Below are 20,696 nucleotides of genomic sequence, written 5' to 3'. Positions count from 1 at the left end.
GGCAAGTTTCATACGACTTTTTATGCTCGACCATATTTCTAACTTGAAATTATTCAGAAGTATTCATTTTATTTGTATCTGACAGAAGATCGGAAGTGACCTTGTTCATAGCTAGTAAGATGTGCGCAGACGCGAAAATATTGATTTTTTCCGAGGAACAACAATGTCATTGACCTTGATGTAATGTAACATTAACTAATTTTGATGTAACCTGGAAATTTATTTAGAATTGAAAAACGAGATGACAAATTGAATTCATTTGAATATTATTTACAATTAACGCTAATTATTATAGTAACAGAACATAACCTTCTGCGACAGTATTGGATTTCCAGCCTCCGTGACGTACCCTCGCTTTTCTTTCGATTGCATATCCGAGAATAATCGAAAACCTGAACTTTAATGAATAGGTGTACTTTAATGACATGCAATAAAGGACTGCTACCAGGTGTATAATTACTACATTTCGGCATTGTCGAGCATAAAATTATTTTCATACTCTGTGATGCTTGTTTATAATACATGCCTGGTTAATAGTCTATAACTTCCTTAAACAGAGTGAAGTGAATAACTACACATATTTTCAAATGCATTCCTCATATTTTAATACAAAAAGTTCGTAGTTTTTTTTTTTAAATAAATATTTTTTGTGCCAAACGTTTAACACCATCTAATTCAATAACTAATGCGAGTAGGATTGTGATTTTTGTCCATTTGATTGGAAAATCTTAAGAAGAATTATTTATCCCTTCAATAGAGCGAACGGTTTTCCCATAAATTTGATTAAAATTACACATTTTAATTTAGAGTACAATGCAAGGAGATGCAACATTGCAGTTAGAGGGAGTGAGGATGAAGTTCACCGTAATGTCTGACAGGCCAGGTTCGTTTCCCTCTTACACAAGTATTTACTAGGAGAACCAGTACTGTATTCGGTGTGGGTTTGTATCGTGTATCGCAATGCCAAAATTTACGTTGCGAAACAAGACGTAATCGCGATGCAGCTCAAAAGCTTTATGTAGAACGATATCCGGAGAGGAATATGCCAAATCAGACACATTTATCGCGGCCTGTCAGTGTGTCCGTGATACTGGCAGTGTAATATCAGGCTGTCGTAATCATGGGCTACAGAGGTTATCTGCGGTGTTGCCAGACATCTAAAACTTACAACTTAATTCTATAATTAACTGTGAATTTAATCACAAAACGTATTTCATGTTTTTTATTCGTTTCAATGTGCTCTAACGTTCCTTTCAATCTGTTATATCAACTTCCACCCTGTAGAGCAGGTGTCCTCAACCTGGTGCTCTTTTAACCCTTTCTAACCCAAATTAAATTTACAAGCAATCCATGTTGAAACAAATAGCTGTATTAGGACTAATTAAGTGACCAAGTTACGGGAGTGGCAACATTTGAAACAAAACTATATTGATGAAAATGTATTGAAATAGAAGTTATCCAGCAAAATTTACCTTCATATGTAACACACAAGTATATAAATGCTATAAAGTTAATTATTGCCATATGGTATCTATAGGTAAGAAAGGGTTAATGATATGTGGTGCTCTCACAATGTAAATAAAAATGTGGTCGCCAGCACGAGAGCTTCTGATGTCCTCTTTTCGATTCAAACTTTTTGTACAACCGAAACAGTGTTTCTATCAATCCATAATAATATATTATTTTAGCTCTCTAGTAGACCTTCCCGTGTTTCATGGTGTACAACAGTTTTCAATTCAGTGTGGACATAATCAGAAAAATCAAGATTATTCAAGACAATAATATGGCCCCTCGCAGGGATTTTAATTGATAGATATCCCGTCCTTAGCGCTAAAATATTTGTTTTTAAAGGAGACATTCATAGTATTTAAGGAAAAAGCAGATGAAAAAGGACTTCTTTAATGCGGAGTGTTTCTTTAAAATGTCTGGCTATGTTAGGGGCAACCAGCCTATGCGAAGAAACTCTTACTTATGACATACCTCTAGAACAAAGCACGATCATGATTTACTAATTCACATCTGCGAGACTGTTTCTCCTTGGACATCACAAAAATAAATTCTGAGTCATATTCAAATATCGTTACTCAAGCGTAGAGAGCGTTTTAACATTTCATTTATTTATTTATTTATTTATTTATTTATTTATTTATTTACTTATTTATTTGTTTGTTTGTCTGTCTATTTATTTACTTTTTATTTTTTTACTATTTGTTCATTTATTCCTTTATTCGTTTACTCATTTATTTATTTATTTATTTATTTTTATCTATTATTATTTATTCATTTATTCCTTTACTTATTTACTTACTTACTTATTATTATTATTATTATTATTATTATTATTATTATTATTATTATTACTATAATTATTATTATTTATCCATTTATTCCTCTATTCGTTTATTCATTTCTTTATTTATTACTTTATTTATTTATTTGTCTATTTATTTATATATTTATTTATTTGGTTGTCTATATATTTATTTTTTATTTATTTATTATTTGTTCATTTATTCCTTTAGTCGTTTATTGATTGATTTATTTATTATTTAATAATTGATTCCTGTATTTATTCATTTATTTATTTATATGTTTATTTATTATATATTCCTTTATTCGTTTATGCATTTACACATTTATTTATTTATATATATATATTTATTATTATTCATTTATTAATCCTTTATTTATTTGATTATTTAGTTATTTTTCATTCATTTATTCCTTTATTTGATTATTTGTTTATTTATTTCTCTATTTATTATTAGTTATTCACTTATTCCTTTATTTATTTATTAATTATTTATCCATTTGTTTATTTATTTATTTATTTATTCACATATTCCTTTATTCCTTTATTTATTTATTATTTATTTATTTATTTATTCATATATTCCTTTATTTATTTATTTATCTATTTATTTATTTATTATTCATTCATTTATTCCTTTATTTATTTATTTGTTTATTTATTTATTTTTCATTCATTTATTCCTTTATTCGATTATTTGTTTTTTTATTTATCTATTTATTTAATTATTTATATATATATATTTATTTATTCATTTATTCCTTTATTCCTTTATTTATTTATTTATTTATTTATTTATTTATTTATTTATTTATTTATTTATTCATATAATTCTATTCAACCCATTCGAGTTCACGGTGCTTGGTCCCTCAGTATCACATATGGCCGGGACTCACAATCTTCTAAAAGTTGAGGATCCCTGCTATAGAGTATGAGCATAGCCATTCATTCACAAAAGTATAATACGAATTTAAATTGCAGAGTGACAACACTAGCCGTGATTTTACATTTGCGTCTAATAATTCACAGAGAGCTTTCCTCATTTACCCTCCATTCACGGACGAGGATCGTTGTCAATGTCAGAACAACAAATAGATGTCACCCTAATGAAAAATACAACGGCTTAAATTGTAAATACAAGTAGACACAAACCTATTCCAATACAATGCTCAAATATTTCACAACGATCACACTTGGGAAATCTTACACAGTCCCACGGCCTGACTAGCTTAATTATATTTTAAAAGATTACTTTCACGGACGTCAAAATGGATTACTGTAAGGTCATCAAACGTCAAGGATACGATTTCAGGAGATACAAGATCAGTCTACGTGGTATTAGGCCTTCTGGTCGTGAGCTTATGTCATCGACCGTTCACAGTAATAATATAGTATTTAAGAACGTTTACTAGACTACCAGCGTCATTAGCAGAGTAATATTGATGCAAGACAACAGATATATTATTTTAAAAATTCTCCTAACATTCCCAAGTTACGTTTTCATTCTTATGCCATTTCTACAGAATAAGGAAGGAATAAATTACGAATGGTGAGGCATGAACATAGAAGTAAAAAAAGTATTAATGTTTCAGCTTTCTTTACACAGAACATACATTGGAAGGAGATAATTAGCGAAAAAGGAAAGAAAACTAGGCGAATCTGAAAAGAGAGGCGAATGAATGAGGAAACGGAAGCGAACGGTCTACAAAACTAGAAAGAACATACGAGAAAAGAGAAATGATCGTATTGTCCATAAAACAGAGGCGAGCTGACCATATAACTGAGGCGAGCTGACCATATAACTGAGGCGAGCTGACCATATAACTGAGGCGAGCTGACCATATAACTGAGGCGAGCTGTCCATAAAACAGAGCGGAGCTGACCATATAACTGAGGCGAGCTGACCATATAACTGAGGCTAGCTGTCCATAAAAAAGATCGGAGCTGACCATTAAACAGAGGCGAGTTCACCATTAAACAAAGGCGAGCTGACCATATAAGTGAGGCGAGCTGTCTATAAAACAGAGCGGAGCTCACCATTAAATAGAGGCGAGTTCACCACTAAACAAAGGCGAGCTGACCATATAACTGAGGCGAGCTGTCCATAAAACAGAGCGGAGCTCACCATTAAACAGAGGCGAGTTCACCATTAAACAAAGGCGAGCTGACCACATAACTGAGGCGAGCTGACCATATAACTGAGGCGAGCTGTCCATATAACTGAGGCCAGATGTCCATATAACTGAGGCCAGCTGTCCATATAACTGAGGCGAGCTGTCCATATAACTGAGGCGAGCTGTCCATAATACAGAGGCGAGCTGTCCATATAACTGAGGCGAGCTGTCCATATAACTGAGGCGAGCTGACCACATAACTGAGGCGAGCTGTCCATAATACAGAGGCGAGCTGTCCATATAACTGAGGCGAGCTGTCCATATAACTGAGGCGAGCTGACCATATAACTGAGGCGAGCTGTCCATAATACAGAGGCGAGCTGACCATATAACTGAGGCGAGCTGTCCATATAACTGAGGCGAGCTGTCCATAATACAGAGGCGAGCTGTCCATATAACTGAGGCGAGCTGACAATATAACTGAGGCGAGCTGTCCATAATACAGAGGCGAGCTGTCCATATAACTGAGGCGAGCTGTCCATATAACTGAGGCGAGCTGACCATATAACTGAGGCGAGCTGTCCATAATACAGAGGCGAGCTGTCCATATAACTGAGGCGAGCTGTCCATATAACTGAGGCGAGCTGTCCATATAACTGAGGCGAGCTGTCCATAATACAGAGGCGAGCTGTCCATATAACTGAGGCGAGCTGTCCATATAACTGAGGCGAGCTGTCCATATAACTGAGGCGAGCTGACCATATAACTGAGGCGAGCTGTCCATATAACTGAGGCGAGCTGACCATATAACTGAGGCGAGCTGACCATATAACTGAGGCGAGCTGTCCATATAACTGAGGCGAGCTGACCATATAACTGAGGCGAACTGACCATATAACTGAGGCGAGCTGTCCATATAACTGAGGCGAGCTGTCCATATAACTGAGGCGAGCTGACCATATAACTGAGGCGAGCTGTCCATATAACTGAGGCGAGCTGACCATATAACTGAGGCGAGCTGACCATTAAACAGAGGCGAGCAGACCATTAAACAGATGCGAGCAGGCAATAAAAGAGGCGAGCAGTGAATAAAGGAAGCGAGCAGTCAACAAAAGAGGCGAGCAGTCAACAAAAGAGGCGGGCAGTCAACAAAAGAGGCGAGCAGTCGATAAAAGATGCGAGCAGTCAATAATGGAGGCGAGCAGTCAACAAAAGAGGCGAGCATTCAATAAAAGAGGCGAGCAGTCAATAAAAGAGGCGAGCAGCCAATAAAGGAGGCGAGCAGTCAACAAAAGAGGCGAACAGTCAACAAAAGAGGCGAACAGTCAACACAAGAGGCGGGCAGTCACAAAAGAGGCGAGCAGCCAACAAAAGAGACGAGCAGTCAATAAAAGAGGCTAATAGTCAACAAAACAGGTGAGCAGTCAAATAAAGACGGGTGCAGTCAACAAAAGAGGCGAGCAGTCACTCAAAAAAGAGAGGCGGGCAGTTGAGAAAGGAGGAGAGCAGTCAACAAAAGAGGCGAGAAATGAACAAAAGAGGCGAACAGTCAGCAAAAGAAGCGAGCAGTCAATAAAGGAGGCGAGCAGTCAACAAAGGAGGCGAGCAGTCAATAATGCAGGCGAGCAGTCAGCAAAAGAGGCGAGCAGTCAATAAAGAGGGGGGCAGTCAACAAAAGAGGCGAGCAGTCAATAAAGGAGGCGAGCAGTCAGCAAAAGAGGCGAGCAGTCAATAAAGGAGGCCAGCAGTCACCAAAAGAGGCGAGCAATCAATAAAGGAGGCGAGCAGTCAATAAAGGAGGCGGGCAGTCAAGAAAAGAGGCGAGCGGTCAATAAAGGAGGCGAGCAGTCAGCAAAAGTGGCGAGCAGTCAACAAAGGAGGCGAGCAGTCAGCAAAAGAGGCGAGCAGTCAATAAAGGAGGCCAGCAGTCAACAAAAGAGGCGAGCAATCAATAAAGGAGGCGAGCAGTCAATAAAGGAGGCGGGCAGTCAAGAAAAGAGGCGAGCGGTCAATAAAGGAGGCGAGCAGTCAGCAAAAGTGGCGAGCAGTCAACAAAGGAGGCGAGCAGTCAGCAAAAGAGGCGGGCAGTCAACAAAGATGCGAGCAGTCAACAAAGGAGGCGGGCAGTCAACAAAAGAGGCGAGCAGTCAACAAAAGAGGCGAGCAGTCAACAAAAGAGGCGAGCAGTCAACAAAAGAGGCAAGCAGTAAACAAAAGATGCGAGCAGTCAACTAAAGAGGCGAGAAGTCAACAAAAGAGGCGATCAGTCAACAAAAGAGGCGAGCAGTCAACAAAAGAGGCGAGCAGTCAACAAAAAAGGCGAGCAGTCAACAAAATTGGCGAGCAATGAATAAAAGAGCCGATCAGTCAAAAAGGAGGCGAGCAGTGAACAAAAGATGCGGGCAGGCAACAAAATAGGCGAGCAGTCAACAAAAGAGGGGAGCAGTCAACAAAAGACGGGAGCAGTCAACAAAAGAGGGGAGCAGTCAACAGAACAGGCGAGCAGTCAACAGAAGAGGCGAGCTTTCAATAAAAGAGGCGACCAGTCAATAAAAGAGGCGAGCAGTCAACAAAATAGGGGAGCAGTCAACAAAAGAAACGAGCAGTCAATAAAAGAGGCGAGCAGTCAATAAGGGAGTTGAGCAGTCAATAAAAGAGGCGAGCAGTCGACAAAAGAGGCGAACAGTCAACAAAAGAGGCGAGCAGTCAACAAAAGAGGCGAGCAGTCAACAAAAGAGGCGGGCAGTCAACAAAACAGGCGGGCAGTCAACAAATGAGGCGAGCAGACAATAAAAGAGGCGAGCAGTCAATAAAGGAGGCGAGCAGTGAACAAAGGAGGCGAGCATTCAACAAAAGAGGCGAACAGTGAACAAAAGATGCTGTCAACAAAAGAGGCGAGCAGTCAACAAAAGAAGCGAGCAGTCAACAAAAGAGGCGAGTAGTCAACAAAAGAGGCGAGTAGTCAACAAAATAGGCGAGCAGTCAACAAAAGAGCTGAGCAGAGAACAGAAGAGGCGAGCGGTCAACAAAAAATGCGATCAGTCAACAAAAGAGGGGAGCAGTCAACAAAAGAGGCGAGCACTCAATAAAGCAGGCGAGCAGTCAACAAAATAGGCGAGCAGTCAACAAAAGAGGCGGGCAGTCAACAAAACAGGTGGGCAGTCAACAAATGATGCGAGCAGTCAATAAAAGAGGCGAGCAGTCAACAAAAGAGGCAAGCATTCAACAAAAGAGGCGAACAGTCAACAAAAGAGGCGAGCAGTCAACAAAAGAGGCGAGTAGTCAACAAAAGAGGCGTGCAGTCAACAAAAGAGGCGGGCAGTCAACAAAAGATGCGAGCAGGCAACAAATGAGGTGAGCAGTCAACACAAGAGGCGGGCAGTCAACAAAAGAGGCGAGTAGTCAACAAAAGAGGCGAGCAGTCAATTCAAGATGAGAGCAGTCAACAAAAGATGCGAGTAGTCAACGAAAGAGGCGAGCAGTGAATAAAAGTGGCGAGCAGTCAATAAAAGAGGCGAGCAGTCAACACAAGAGGTGAGCAGTCAACAAAAGAGGCGAGCAGTCCATCTAAGATGCGAGCAGTCAATAAAAGAGGCGAGCAGTCAACACAAGAGGTGAGCAGTCAATAAATGAGGCGAGCAGTCCATCTAAGATGCGAGCAGTCAATAAAAGATGCGAGGAGTAAATAAAAGAGGAGAGCAGTCAGTAAAGGTCTCGGTAAGTCAGCCAAAGAGGCGAGCAGTCAATAACAGAGGCGAGCAGTCAATAAACGATGGGAGACCATTCTATAAAGAGCAGTCAATAAACGATGGGCGACCATTCTATAAAGAGGGGCGAGCAGTACATAAGAGAAACGGGCGGCCCAGAAAAGTGCAACGAGCGGGCTAGACAACTGAAACAAGCGCAAGAGAGGGACCAGCGCACCAGCGGATATGCGAGCGAACCAGAGAAGAAAAGCGAGCGAATCAGAGCATAGAGGCGAGAGGCGAGCTAGAAACTAACGAAGATATATGGAAATCAATAAAGAATAGAGAGTGAATTTTTGTCTTCTAAATTAAGATGTGGTTGTAAGAACAGCAATTGAGAAGTAAAACAAAAATATGTAGACGAATTTGTGTTTACGAAATTCAAATGTGGTTGAAAAAAAAAAAACAATAAAGTAGTTGTTTAACATTTGCATTATTCCTTAATTTGTTAGTCTGTTTCATCGAGTATGTAGAGGGAAATAAATAACTGTGCAAATATAAATTCTTATTCTCTGGGAAGAGTACAATAAATATTATAAGACGTAGTCTGGAATTAATACTATTCTATGAAAAAAATCTCCTAAATGTTAACACTGCTTTACTTTAAATGTAAGTACAATCCGTACGGTAATGGTTTTTACTTCTATTATAATTTTTTTTTTGAGGATTTTAAATAAATGCCGTAGTTATCTTCGAAATTAATAAAACGAATAATAAGTATTGTTATCTTCTGTAATTAGACTGTCTAGCAACTCTACTGCAGTGACTAAGGGACGGAATGCAGCTACTCAGCCTCAGTCGGTTTGTGTGTTTGTAGACGAGCTGAACACGCGCTGTTGCAGAACTACGTAAACATGTGGCCTAATTATCTAATTAAACCTTTTACTTAATTTCAAAACGCTGAAGAGGTTTCAAATTTATTTTAATTTATAATTATGCAACCTTCACTTCCATCCTATATATTCTGTAGAAAATAATAAATACCGATGAAATACAGTGCGATCCAAAAGTCCCTCCGCAGCTCCATTAGTTACAGTAATCCTGTAGACAGCTGGTATGTAATCTGGTAGAAAGTTGACATTTCACCATTAATTCCGGTTTGACAATCTCACATCCCCAGTCAATCATATGCTTAGCTGAGAGTACTCCGCTTAAATTCTCTGCCTAGTGGATTCTCGGCTGCACCGTGGCTATAGAAGCACTGCGGAGAAACTTGTCGCTCGCACTGTATAAGCATTGCGTAAGAAAATGCAGAGTAAAACTGGATAAGGGACACTATTCAAGAATGTCACTTCAACTTCATTTCAGCTTCACTTCATCAAGTCGGAAGTTAGGCAATATAAAGGCAATACTTAATTTCCCTTGACAAAGCCAAATGTAAGTAAAAAGAAAGTGAGCTTGGTGTTTCGAGTCATAATATAATAACGTAGTACATAGCTGTTCAAAACGATACATGGGGGCTACCATTTTTATTCTTAGAAACAACCGTTGAAAGGGAGAGAACCGCAGATGAAGGTGTAGGCCTACATCAAATAACTTGCATAATATGAAGACGTGGTGGAAATTAATCGGACGTCGTTTAGATTTACGTGAGAATTGAATTAGAATTTTAAACTAATGTTGAGTAAACTATATTAATACAAGATTTTAAATCACTTTTATTCTACGAAAAATATTACAGTCCATAGTACATAATAGCTTACAAATTCTATTATGTTATACAGATATTTCTGCTTCATTGATTTTCTGATGAAAATGATAATATTAATTACTTATAGCTTTTTATGAAACACGGAGGTTCATTGCAGTGGTCACATAAGCCGCCATTCATCGGTCCCTATCGTGACCAAGATTAATCCAGTCCCTATCATCATATCCCACCTCCCTCAAATCCATTTCTATATTATCCTCCCATCTACATGTTGGTCTCCCAAAAGGTATTTTTCCTCCGGCCTCCCAACTAACACTCCGTATGCATTTCTAGATTTGCCCATATTTGCTACATGCCCTGCCTATCTCAAACGTCTGGATTTAATGTTCCTAATTATGTCAGGTGAAGAATACAATGCGACAAGTTCTGCATTGTGTAGCTTTCTCCATTCTCCTGTAACTTCGTCCCTCTTAGCCCCAGATATTTTCCTAAGCAACTTATTCTCAAACACCCGTAACCTCTCTTCCTCTCTTTAAGTGAGAGTCCAAGTTTCACAATCATAAAGAACAACCGGTGATATAACTGTTTTATAATTTCTAACTTTCAGGTTTTTTTGAGAGCAGATTGGATGATAAAAGCTTCTCAACAGAATAATAAATGGCATTTCCTATATTCAATCTGCGTTTAATTTCCCCTTGAGTGTCATTTATATTTGTTATTGTTACTCCAAGATATTGGAATTTTTCCACGTGATGAAAGGATAAATTTTCAATTTTTATAGTTTCATTTCGTAGAATATTTTGGTCACGAGACATGGCAATAATAATAATAATAATAATAATAATATTAATAATAATAATAATAATAATAATAATAATAATAATAATATGTGGTAACGTATATACACAACGCAGAACTGCACGAATTGTATTCTTCATCTGACATAATTAGGAATATTAAATCTGGACGTTTGAGATGGGCAGGACATGTAGCACGTATGGGCGAATCCATAGTTGCATATAGAGTATTAGTTGGGAGACCGGAGTTAAAAGTCCTTTGGGGAGGCCGAGACGCAGATGGGAGGATAATATTAAAATGGATTTGAGGAGATGAGATATGATGATAGAGACTGGTTTAATCCTGCTTAGGATAGGGACCGATGACGGGCTTATTTGAGAGCGGCAATGTACCTCTGGGTTCCTTGAAATTCATTTGTTGTACGTTCTCTCCCTGGTCGCTCTACAGGCACAACACACTGTAGGCACTGCAGTGAGTATGAAACTTTACCACATGTGTTTGGGAGTTGCCCACAGGGATAAGTACTCAAAATAAAACGTTACAACATTATACGTTGATCCTACAATACGATTTGAAATCTCAGTCACTCAACCATCTGAAGTGAACGAAGAGAATAAGAAAATCTACGAGCCCACGATTCAGTACGTATCGGCGAAATACAACATAGAAAAAATCACAGTTGCCGGTCTCTTCTTCGGAGCGAGAGGCACCATTCCGAAAGCCTTTGTAAAGTGGAGGGAAAAATACAAGCTGACGAGAGATCTTCAAGATGCCATCGTCACCACCATAATAAAATTTTCTGTAGCGATATTTCGTCAGCATCTTTATGATGTACATTCAATTTAAATTATATTTGGTTCTATTTTTTTTTTCTTGTGTCTTAATCAATTTTGTCTGAAACCTGTTTATATAAGTTTGCATTTTAAATTTAATGTGAGCTATTCTGTTTCGCAGGGAAAACGCAAAATATTGGGTCAGACCAATAAATTAAAATAGGCTATATAGTAACATAAGAGTAATGCGAGATTTAAAATACTTTTTATAGGTAGTCTACACAACTTAAGAATAAACTGATAAAACTGGAGATAAGATTGAGGTTATGATTACATAGGCACAAGTTGAGAATAAAAAAGCAAAAATAATATGAAACAGAACGAATAATCTTTTGGAGATTTCCATATTCTAAATCCATTTCAGCCCTTAAACTTAACTTTATCCAAGTAAATACATGTCTCATTACTTGTTGTTCATAGGCCTATAGCGTGAAGTAAAGTGTAAAGGCCCATTCACAATGAAAATTAAACATAACCGTAACATAAACATAGAAGTTTGCGCCCAGGCTACCAAATGGGATCATTCACAATGATTCACATAAGCACTGACATAAACATTATCTTAAGACGTTAACATGAAAGTTTGCAAACTCCATACTTTCATGCTTATGCTTACGTGATTTGCAAACAGAACACAATCGTGGAGCGCTTAAGTATACGACAAAATATGAGGAAATGGCATCGTTGCTATGTTCCATGGTTACCAAGTATGTTTGCTGTTGTGTTTATGTTCCCATCGTGAATGATGGTATGATTTCTTGATTTTACCGTAATGTTTATATTGTTAAGTTAACGCATACGTTATGTTTAATTTTCATTGTGAATGAGCCTTAAGGTTGGTGTTCACGTATCTTAATTCTTACTAGTTTTTGGCTAAGTTATGACTAAAGTTAAGTTGTTGCTCTAAATAGAAATTCTGCGTTTTCTACCTAATAAAGTCGGATGTAAGTAAAGTGAAATTCAAGTGACGTTCCTGAATACGGCTTTAAGACTTTATTCGAAAGGACTCAGTTCTCCACTTCTGCTTTCAAGAATCGAACTTTGAACCTTCGGGTTTGTATCCACGTCCGTTAACACAGTTGCACAGTGAGATCATTGATGGCAGTCTGTTTTAGTGTTCTGAAGTTGAAATTCAACGTAGCAAGGTTTCAATAGGAGGTTGAGTTCTGAAATTCATATTCCCTGGAGGAAAGATCACAAACCCAAGTATGGCGCGTCTTCCTCTGGCAGGTCACGGCATTCAGTCAAGCAAACACTTCACCGAAAACTTCCATTCTTTAGTTAATTTGTTTAAACTGGGTGTGGCGCGGTAAATTTCTATGTCTGAAAAGTTCTGAGGCCACGAGGTTGATTAAATATATTGGCCCCATTACTTAACGGTCACGTTCGGGGCACCTTATTCCTATCTCATGCAGCTATCAGATTTCAGCAATGCGCGGTTCCTTCCTAGTCTTGAGTTAGTGAGGAAAGACATTCGATTACCGACCTCATATTTTACTCTGAGTCAAATGATAACGAATGACAAGTTTGTTCTGAATTTGTATGAGAATTAAATTACTCCCAACCAGGTGACCATAAGTTATACGTGGTACAGTCATTAAGTTCTAATACTGAGCGCATAGTGGCGTTATGGTGCACTATAGCGCATAGGTGGCGCCATGGTATGATACCTTGTCAGTTAGTCTCTCGACCCAACAAGAGACAGTTGAGTGCATGCACTGTAAGCAGAACTACGGTCTTTGTTGTGACGGTGATTTGAATGCGCGCGTCGGAACTCGAGTATGTTGCAGTTTGAGCAACGGGCAAACGTCACGTTCTGTCAGAAATTAGGCGAAACTGCTATAACCGATCATAACTGGAGACGAAACATGGTGTTTCCTTTACGATCCGCAACTGAAGCGACAATCCGCCACCTGGAAAACGCCATTATTTCCACGACAGAAAAACCCGCAACAAGACAGGTCAAAAGGCAAGGTGATGCTTTAACAGTTTTTTTTTATTCAAATGGAATTGTTCACATAGAATTCATCCCACAAGGTGCAGCTGTAGACAAGATCCTCTACAAAGAGATTCTTGGCCGTTTAAGCAATTCAATTCGTCGTAAGCGTCCTGAGCTTTGGCATAGGAAGAATTGGCTGTTGCTACACGACAACGCCCCTGCATATCGCTCCTTCCTTGTCCAAGAGGAACTTCCAAGGCAACAGGTCGCTGTTTTGCCACACCCTCCGTACTCACCTGATCTCGCACCATGCGATTCTTTTTCTCTTTCCCCTCATGAAATCAATCCTAGGAGGGCGTAATTTTTATGCGGCCGAAAAGCCATGACTGCCACAAGAGAAGCCGTACGGCATCTTCCTGCCAACATCTTTCAGCGGTGCTTCCAGTAGCTACACCAACGTTGGCAGACGTGCATAGCGGCCAACGGCGACTATATTGAGGGAGGATGTCGATCTGTTTAAGTGTACGCCGTATCACGCGGCATCTTCTGAGACATCCAGATTCTTGTGGGTGCCTACCCTTCAGGCGTCAGTGTCAGAACTTAATGACTGTACCACGTAAATGACACTCAGGAGGAATTTAAACGCAGAATAAATATGGGAAATGCCTGTTATTGTTCGGTTAAGAAGCTTTTGTCATCTAGTCTGCTGTCAAAAAATCTGAAACTTAGAATTTATAAAACAGTTATATTACCGGTTCTTCTATATGGTTGTGAAGCTTGGACTCTCACTTTGAGAGATGAACAGAGATTAAGGGTGTTTGAGAATAAGGTTCTTAGGAAAATATTTGGGGCTAAGAGGGATGAAGTTACAGGAGAATGGAGAAAGTTACACAACGCAGAGATGCACGCATTGTATTCTTCACCTAACATAATTAGGAACATTAAATCCAGACGTTTGAGATGGACAGGGCATGTAGCACGTATGGGCGAATCCTGAAATGCATATAGAGTGTTAGTTGGGAGGCCGGCGGGAAAAATACCTTTGGGGAGGCCGAGACGTAGATGGGAAGATAATATTAAAATGGATTTGAGGGAGGTGGGATATGATGGTGGAGACTGGATTAATCTTGCTCAGAATAGGGACCAATGGCGGGCTTATGTGAGGGCTTCAATGAACCTCCGGGTTCATTAAAAGCCAATAAGTAAGTAAGTATTACATTTATTATTATTATTATTATTATTATTATTATTATTATTATTATTATTAGGCCTACTGTTATCTTCTATAAACTCACTTCTTACACACAAATTCCACAATTTGGGACATCTGGCCGAAATCTACGGCTGACCACTAGGATCCAGAATGAAAAGCAGAGGTTAAATGAAAAATACAATATGATTGCGGAGAGAATACGGAACAATGATAAATTTAAAAATAAAGTACAATTTGCGTTCGGAGAAACATGAGATGACAATACATTGAAGAGTAATGAGATGAAGGGGAAAAAAATTATATACTATTATCAAGTGATTGTGTGAAATGGATAATGAATCTCTTAATAACATAATAGAAGACTTCGAAATCAATTTTTTGTTTTGTATAAACCTTTACATCTGTTCGAACCCATCATTCAATGTCTGGCATAGTATTTGATAGATCAGTAACAACATAATAACAAATTTCGTAAACTTAAAATGAAATCTGTATCTAGCCTCCGTGTATTTTAGATAATTCTCTGTTCTATACCAGAAATATATATTCGTGAATTATTAATTTATTTCAAATCGAAAATTAAAATCGTCTAAGTTGGGAACTCTATGGAAGAGTTAAAACAGTTAATATAACTCGAAACTTAATAGGTCAGACACATTTAAGAGTACACTACTACTTTATCGGTATATTAACAGTGAATCACTTACATCAACTTCTGTTTTCACCATAGGAAAGCTGATAGGCACAGGTGTGGTGTCTTTAACATTCATCTCTGATTTGATATCGTAACTCTGGTCCACTCGTTCTGTCTTCATTCCTGTCACTTCCAGATGCGATAAATCCTGTTCCTAGAGAACAAAACCACATCGTGCATAATTTTATTAGCTATTTTAAAGATGACTTGATATGTAACGGCTGCGAATCTGTTTCTGCATGGCAGTCATTCGCTAACGTGAATCAGAGTGTGCACGTCAATAACAGAAGCACATTTCAAATTAATGCAGTTTTAATATTTTCCCCATATTCAATTTAAGTCACAATTTTACTTGTACAGGGACATCATTTTATTATTACTAATATTTTTAATATTAACCTGGCTATATCTTTGGATTAAAGGTCTAGAACCGGAAACTGGAGTTCGATGATGCTGGCGTAAAATACAAATCACTTTACTAGGTAGGCCTATAGGAGGGAAGAAAAGTAGTTCATCCATTTATGTAAGTAAACAAGAAAATATCGCAATTTTGAGTTTGATAATTTTCACTACGGTTTCGTTTAATCAAAATAGAGTAGGCTACTATATTAACACTTAGTGTTTTTACTCACGAATTGAGCTATCCATTCGGACGTATTCATTATGCAGTATATATTGTACTGTCTAAAGTAGCGTACAATATAGAGAATGAAATTAAAATTAAAAATAGTCATATTATGGATATTTAAACACATTTTTGAAAATGGTGGCCGTTCATTTCGATACAGGTTTCAATTCTTTTGTGCATATTATCGCACTATAGACTATTGCACCTAATTCCAATTACCAGTTTCGTCCTTCGCACTAGTAAGTCATGTTGAAATAATTCTGTACCTTACTTACAAATGGCTTTTAAGGAACCCGAAGGTTTATTGCCGCCTCACATAAGCCCGCCATCGGTCCCTATCCAGTGCAAGATTAATCCAGTCTCTATCATCACATCCCACCTCCCTCAAATCCATTTTAATATTATCCTCCCATCTACGTCTCGGCCTCCCCAAAGGTCTTTTTCCCTCCGATCTCCCAACTAACACTCTATATGCATTTCTGGATTCGCCCATACGTGCTACATGTCCTGCCCATCTCAAACGTCTGGATTTAATGTTCCTAATTATGTCAGGTGAAGAATATAATGCGTGCAGTTCTGCGTTGTGTAACTTTCTCCATTCTACTGTAACTTCATCCCGCTTAGCCCCAAATATTTTCCTAAGCACCTTATTCTCAAACACCCTTAACCTATGTTCCTCTCTCAGAGTGAGAGTCCAAGTTTCACAACCATACAGAACAACCAGTAATATAACTGTTTTATAAATTCTAACTTTCAGATTTTTTGACAGCAGACTAGATGATAAAAGCTTCTCAACCGAATAATAACCTTACGTACTGTAAATTCAATCTTCACTTCTGCCCGATCCGAAAAGATAAAATTACTCCCGCTGCCAATACTGCTCTGTGTAACGTTAAATAGTCGTTGGTGTAGCTCTCGGACCAGAGCTTCAAACAACACATAACAGAAGCATGTGCGCCTAGGACGGACTAAGGAGGAAGGCACTTGCGCGCGCATCATATTCTCGCTGTTTCTACGTCTTTCCTGTAGCTCCGAGAAACGAGCAAGCGTTGCGATTCATGCGGTGTGCAACCTGCGGATGGTATTACGCCTATACAATATTCCAAAAATCAAAATAAATTTTAATGTACGTAATCCCATTTTGAGAAATACACATTCTACGAAAATATTGGGCTTGCGTAGCAAGCATAACATGCCCTGAGAAATCGCCCCTGATTAGGTCATCATTTTTCTTCCTAAGAACGTCACTCATTTCTCACTTCATTCTACATAATAAAAAATATCACGAACAAAGTCGTGCCTCGTTTCTTCACGTGGATTGCCTTTATGTTTTTATATCAAACTACAGACCCATGAATTTCTCTACTACATAGTTACACATTTCCTATGCTGTATCAGGCGTTCTCAACCTTTTAAAGACTGTGAGCATCACTCACATGTAGTACCAAGTACCTACCCAAGCACCACGAAATCTAACAGTGTTAATAAATTCATGAATACATAAATTTGTTAACACTCACCAACTTGATGAGGTCCTCGGGGTTGAATGTTCCACTGAATTTCACTGATGTCCAGGGAGAAGTCGCATGTTGTGGCTACATGCAAACGTCCTGCAGATATGGATCACTTAAATGTGATCGTGCTTTGTTCTTGAGGTGTCGCACAGCTGAAAAAAAAAGCTTTATAGCTCGTACCTAACATAGCCAAACATTTGAGAGAAATACTGCTCAGTATTTAAACAAATTTGGTGTTTTCTGTTCCCTAAAAAGCTATATATTTCTCTTTTTCGAACAAATATTTCAGAGCTAACGAAAACTGGAAATATATCAATTCAAGTTCCGCACGACTAACTGCATTATTCTCTCGAAAAACCTTGATTTTTCTTATTAATTCAACACTGACTTCAAAGGGGTGATATGCTATTTTAAACAATTTTCCATTCTTTTTCTAAAACACGAACGCTTTTCGAATTCGTTCAAAAGATCCTGAACAATTTTAGGGCTATCACACTGGGCACTGCTACTTACTGACCTGTTACTAAATCTACGTACTACTCTGTGAAAAGATTTATTAAATCTACATACTTAGACTTCAACAAACAAAATTTGATAACACAATCCCAAGGGAAAAAATGGAACTCTTTGCATCAAAATCCACAGTTAATTCCCGATTTACCACGAAAATAGTCTGTAGCTGCATTCAGATTGGCAACAGGCCATGATTGTTTGGCCAAACACCTATATAGAATTGGAATATAACAGTCCCCTAACTGCCCATTGTGCAACTCAAACCAAGAAATGGATTCGGAACACCTCAAAATCTGTGCTTTAGTGGCTGGTCATGATAATATCTTTGAAAAATATTGGATGGCAAGAGATCAAATGACTTTATTGTCAAACGCCTGGCATTAGAAAACAACAACACTGGGCACTGTCAAGACCGAAGTGTGTGCGCAAGTTCTGAGAAATGAAGTACTTCGTTGTTAGTTGCTTTAAAAAAGAATCTTTCTAACTTAACCGAAATGAAAATATAATTTCTTTCATATCACAAATTGCGTTTTATTGACCTTGAAGTTGTTTATTAAGCTCGTTCAGATACTAAAATAGGTCTACTACAAAAGCGCTACTAATCTTGAAATCATCCTCAAATAACTGGGTGAACTTTTCTTTAAAGTCATTTGATGAAATCCTTAATTTCTTCAAATACTTATAATGCATGGATAGCAATACTATTATTCCGATTCGTACGACAATGTTTTAATTGAAAAAAGTACCTTAGTAGCGCTTAGATTCGCAAGCACTTTTTTGCTCGCAGGAAGACAGCACCAAATATCATTTGAATAGCACCACGGTGCTCGCAAGAACCAGGTTGAGAACGCCTGTGCTAGATACAGACTATGAGCAAAACCTAACCAATACCTGTAATTTAGAATAAACTCCTGCAAATCAGGAATCTTGAGAATGTATTTGTATGAAAATCTCAAAATCGACTTCTTCCCAGAACACTTTCTATTCTTCATAGCATAGGAAATGACAAATAATAATTGCAAAACTCACCAATGTTGCGGTAATTTATCTCGTCCTCCAACTTCACATCGCTTTTCTTCTTCCTGCAAAAATTAAGATTTCCCATCACACCAGAGTCTGAACGAAGATGTAATATTACAATACCACTATAAGCACTGCTCATTCCGTTCTCAAATTTATTAATAGTACATTATGCAACGAGCCTATAATGGTAGTAATTAAGACGTGAGTACGTTTATGAAACGAGCGCAAGCGAGTTTCATAATTTTCATACGAGCATCTTAATTACCATTATAATCAAGTTTCATACGACTTTTTATGCGCGACCATATTTCTAACTTGAAATTATTCATAAGTATTCATGTTATTCTTATCTGACTGAGGAGCGGAACTGACCTTGTGCAATACCTCGTAAATTGTGAGATGTGCGCAGCCACGAAAGTATTGATTTTTTCCGAGAAACAAATGTCGACATTGACCTTGATATAATCTAGAGAGTAAAATAAACATTAATCTTGATATAACCTTGAAATTGAATTAGACATTGAAAAACGAGATGACAAATTGAATTTATTTGAATATTATTTACAATTAACGCTAATTATTATAGTAACAGAACAGACTTTATTTCAAATATTGGTGATTTATTGTGCAATTGGTGAAATGAATTTGCGGGAATGTGCTTTGTGAAAGGCTGGAAGATGACGGTGAATTGATGTTAATTTGTGTGTTGTTTTTTTTCGACTGAGTTTAATATTGTATTTGAGATTTCAATTTTATTTTGGATCGATTCTTCAACATAACCTTCTGCGACAGTATTGGATTTCCAGCCTCCGTGACGTTTCAATGTTGTGATGTCGCCACCAGCGTCTACTAAAATTGTCGCAGAATTCCTGCGAAAACAATTGTCTTTCGATTGCATATCCGAGAATAATCGATATTTGCGCTTTCATATTGCTACAATAGTATTTTCTGATTGGTGGAACACCTGAACTTTAATGAATAGATGTACTTTAATTAGGGCCATTAAAGGGCTGCTACCAGGTGTATAATTACTACATTTCGGCATGGTCGAGCATAAACTTTATTATAACCTCCCCACAACACTTTCTATTCTTCACAGCATAAGAAAAGCAAAATGACAAAGTTCAGTTGTAAATAACTAGAATATTACATTAATAACTGTAATAAAAACACTCACCACTGTTGCGGCAATTTGTCTCGTCCTCCGTTCTAGAATGTAGTCCACATCTGACTGCAACTTCGCATTGCTTTTCTTCTGTCTGCAAAAAATTAAGATTTTCCATTACACCTGAATGTGAACAACGATGTAACATTACAATACACTACAAATACTGCTCATTCCATTCTCAAATTTATTAAACATTATTACAAGCTTTGTTTTTTTGAAGTACATTGTTATTTTATTCTACTTGTAGCCTATTTTGCATTTATTTGTAACAAAAAAAAAAAAACCGGACCGACCCTTGTAGCTGATTCTAATTTTGATGGTCACAAAACACATCCATCTTGTATAATTAATTGTAACAATGAAATTTATTGCATTTGTTCGATTCTTACCGTCTTTTGTTTCCTTCAGTGCCTCAAACTTACAGACGAAAAAACTTTGAGAGTTTTATTTTCATCTGCCATCAATATTACATTTCTACCTCTATTCGGCAAAGATAACTCCGTATTTTTACATTGAAGAGCAGTAAATACCTCTGGCTTCACTATCCATAT

The 20,696-nt window shown here is 37.7% G+C and overlaps 1 protein-coding gene across 8 annotated transcripts in view; it reads right to left on the bottom strand.

Annotated features, from left to right (window-relative positions):
* The window catches only part of LOC138699485 (ankyrin repeat and protein kinase domain-containing protein 1-like), a 113,436-nt gene that overhangs the window by 66,882 nt on the left and 25,858 nt on the right, over nt 1-20,696 (bottom strand). For 4 of the 8 annotated variants that reach the window (XM_069825401.1, XM_069825398.1, XM_069825399.1 and 1 more), the window contains 4 exons: nt 20,155-20,236; nt 18,984-19,036; nt 17,448-17,593; nt 15,313-15,453 (listed from right to left, as the gene is read on the bottom strand). The gene's annotated coding sequence lies outside the window, so the exon portion shown is untranslated. The remainder of the gene's footprint in view (nt 1-15,312; nt 15,454-17,447; nt 17,594-18,983; nt 19,037-20,154; nt 20,237-20,696) is intronic. The other 4 variants (XM_069825403.1, XM_069825404.1, XM_069825400.1 and 1 more) reach the window with 3 other exon arrangements.

The sequence above is a fragment of the Periplaneta americana genome, chromosome 5 (assembly GCF_040183065.1).
Source record: "Periplaneta americana isolate PAMFEO1 chromosome 5, P.americana_PAMFEO1_priV1, whole genome shotgun sequence".
Taxonomy (NCBI): Eukaryota; Metazoa; Arthropoda; class Insecta; order Blattodea; family Blattidae; genus Periplaneta; species Periplaneta americana.
Note: the sequence above shows the minus strand (reverse complement) of the source record. Positions and strands in the feature narration are given on the sequence as shown.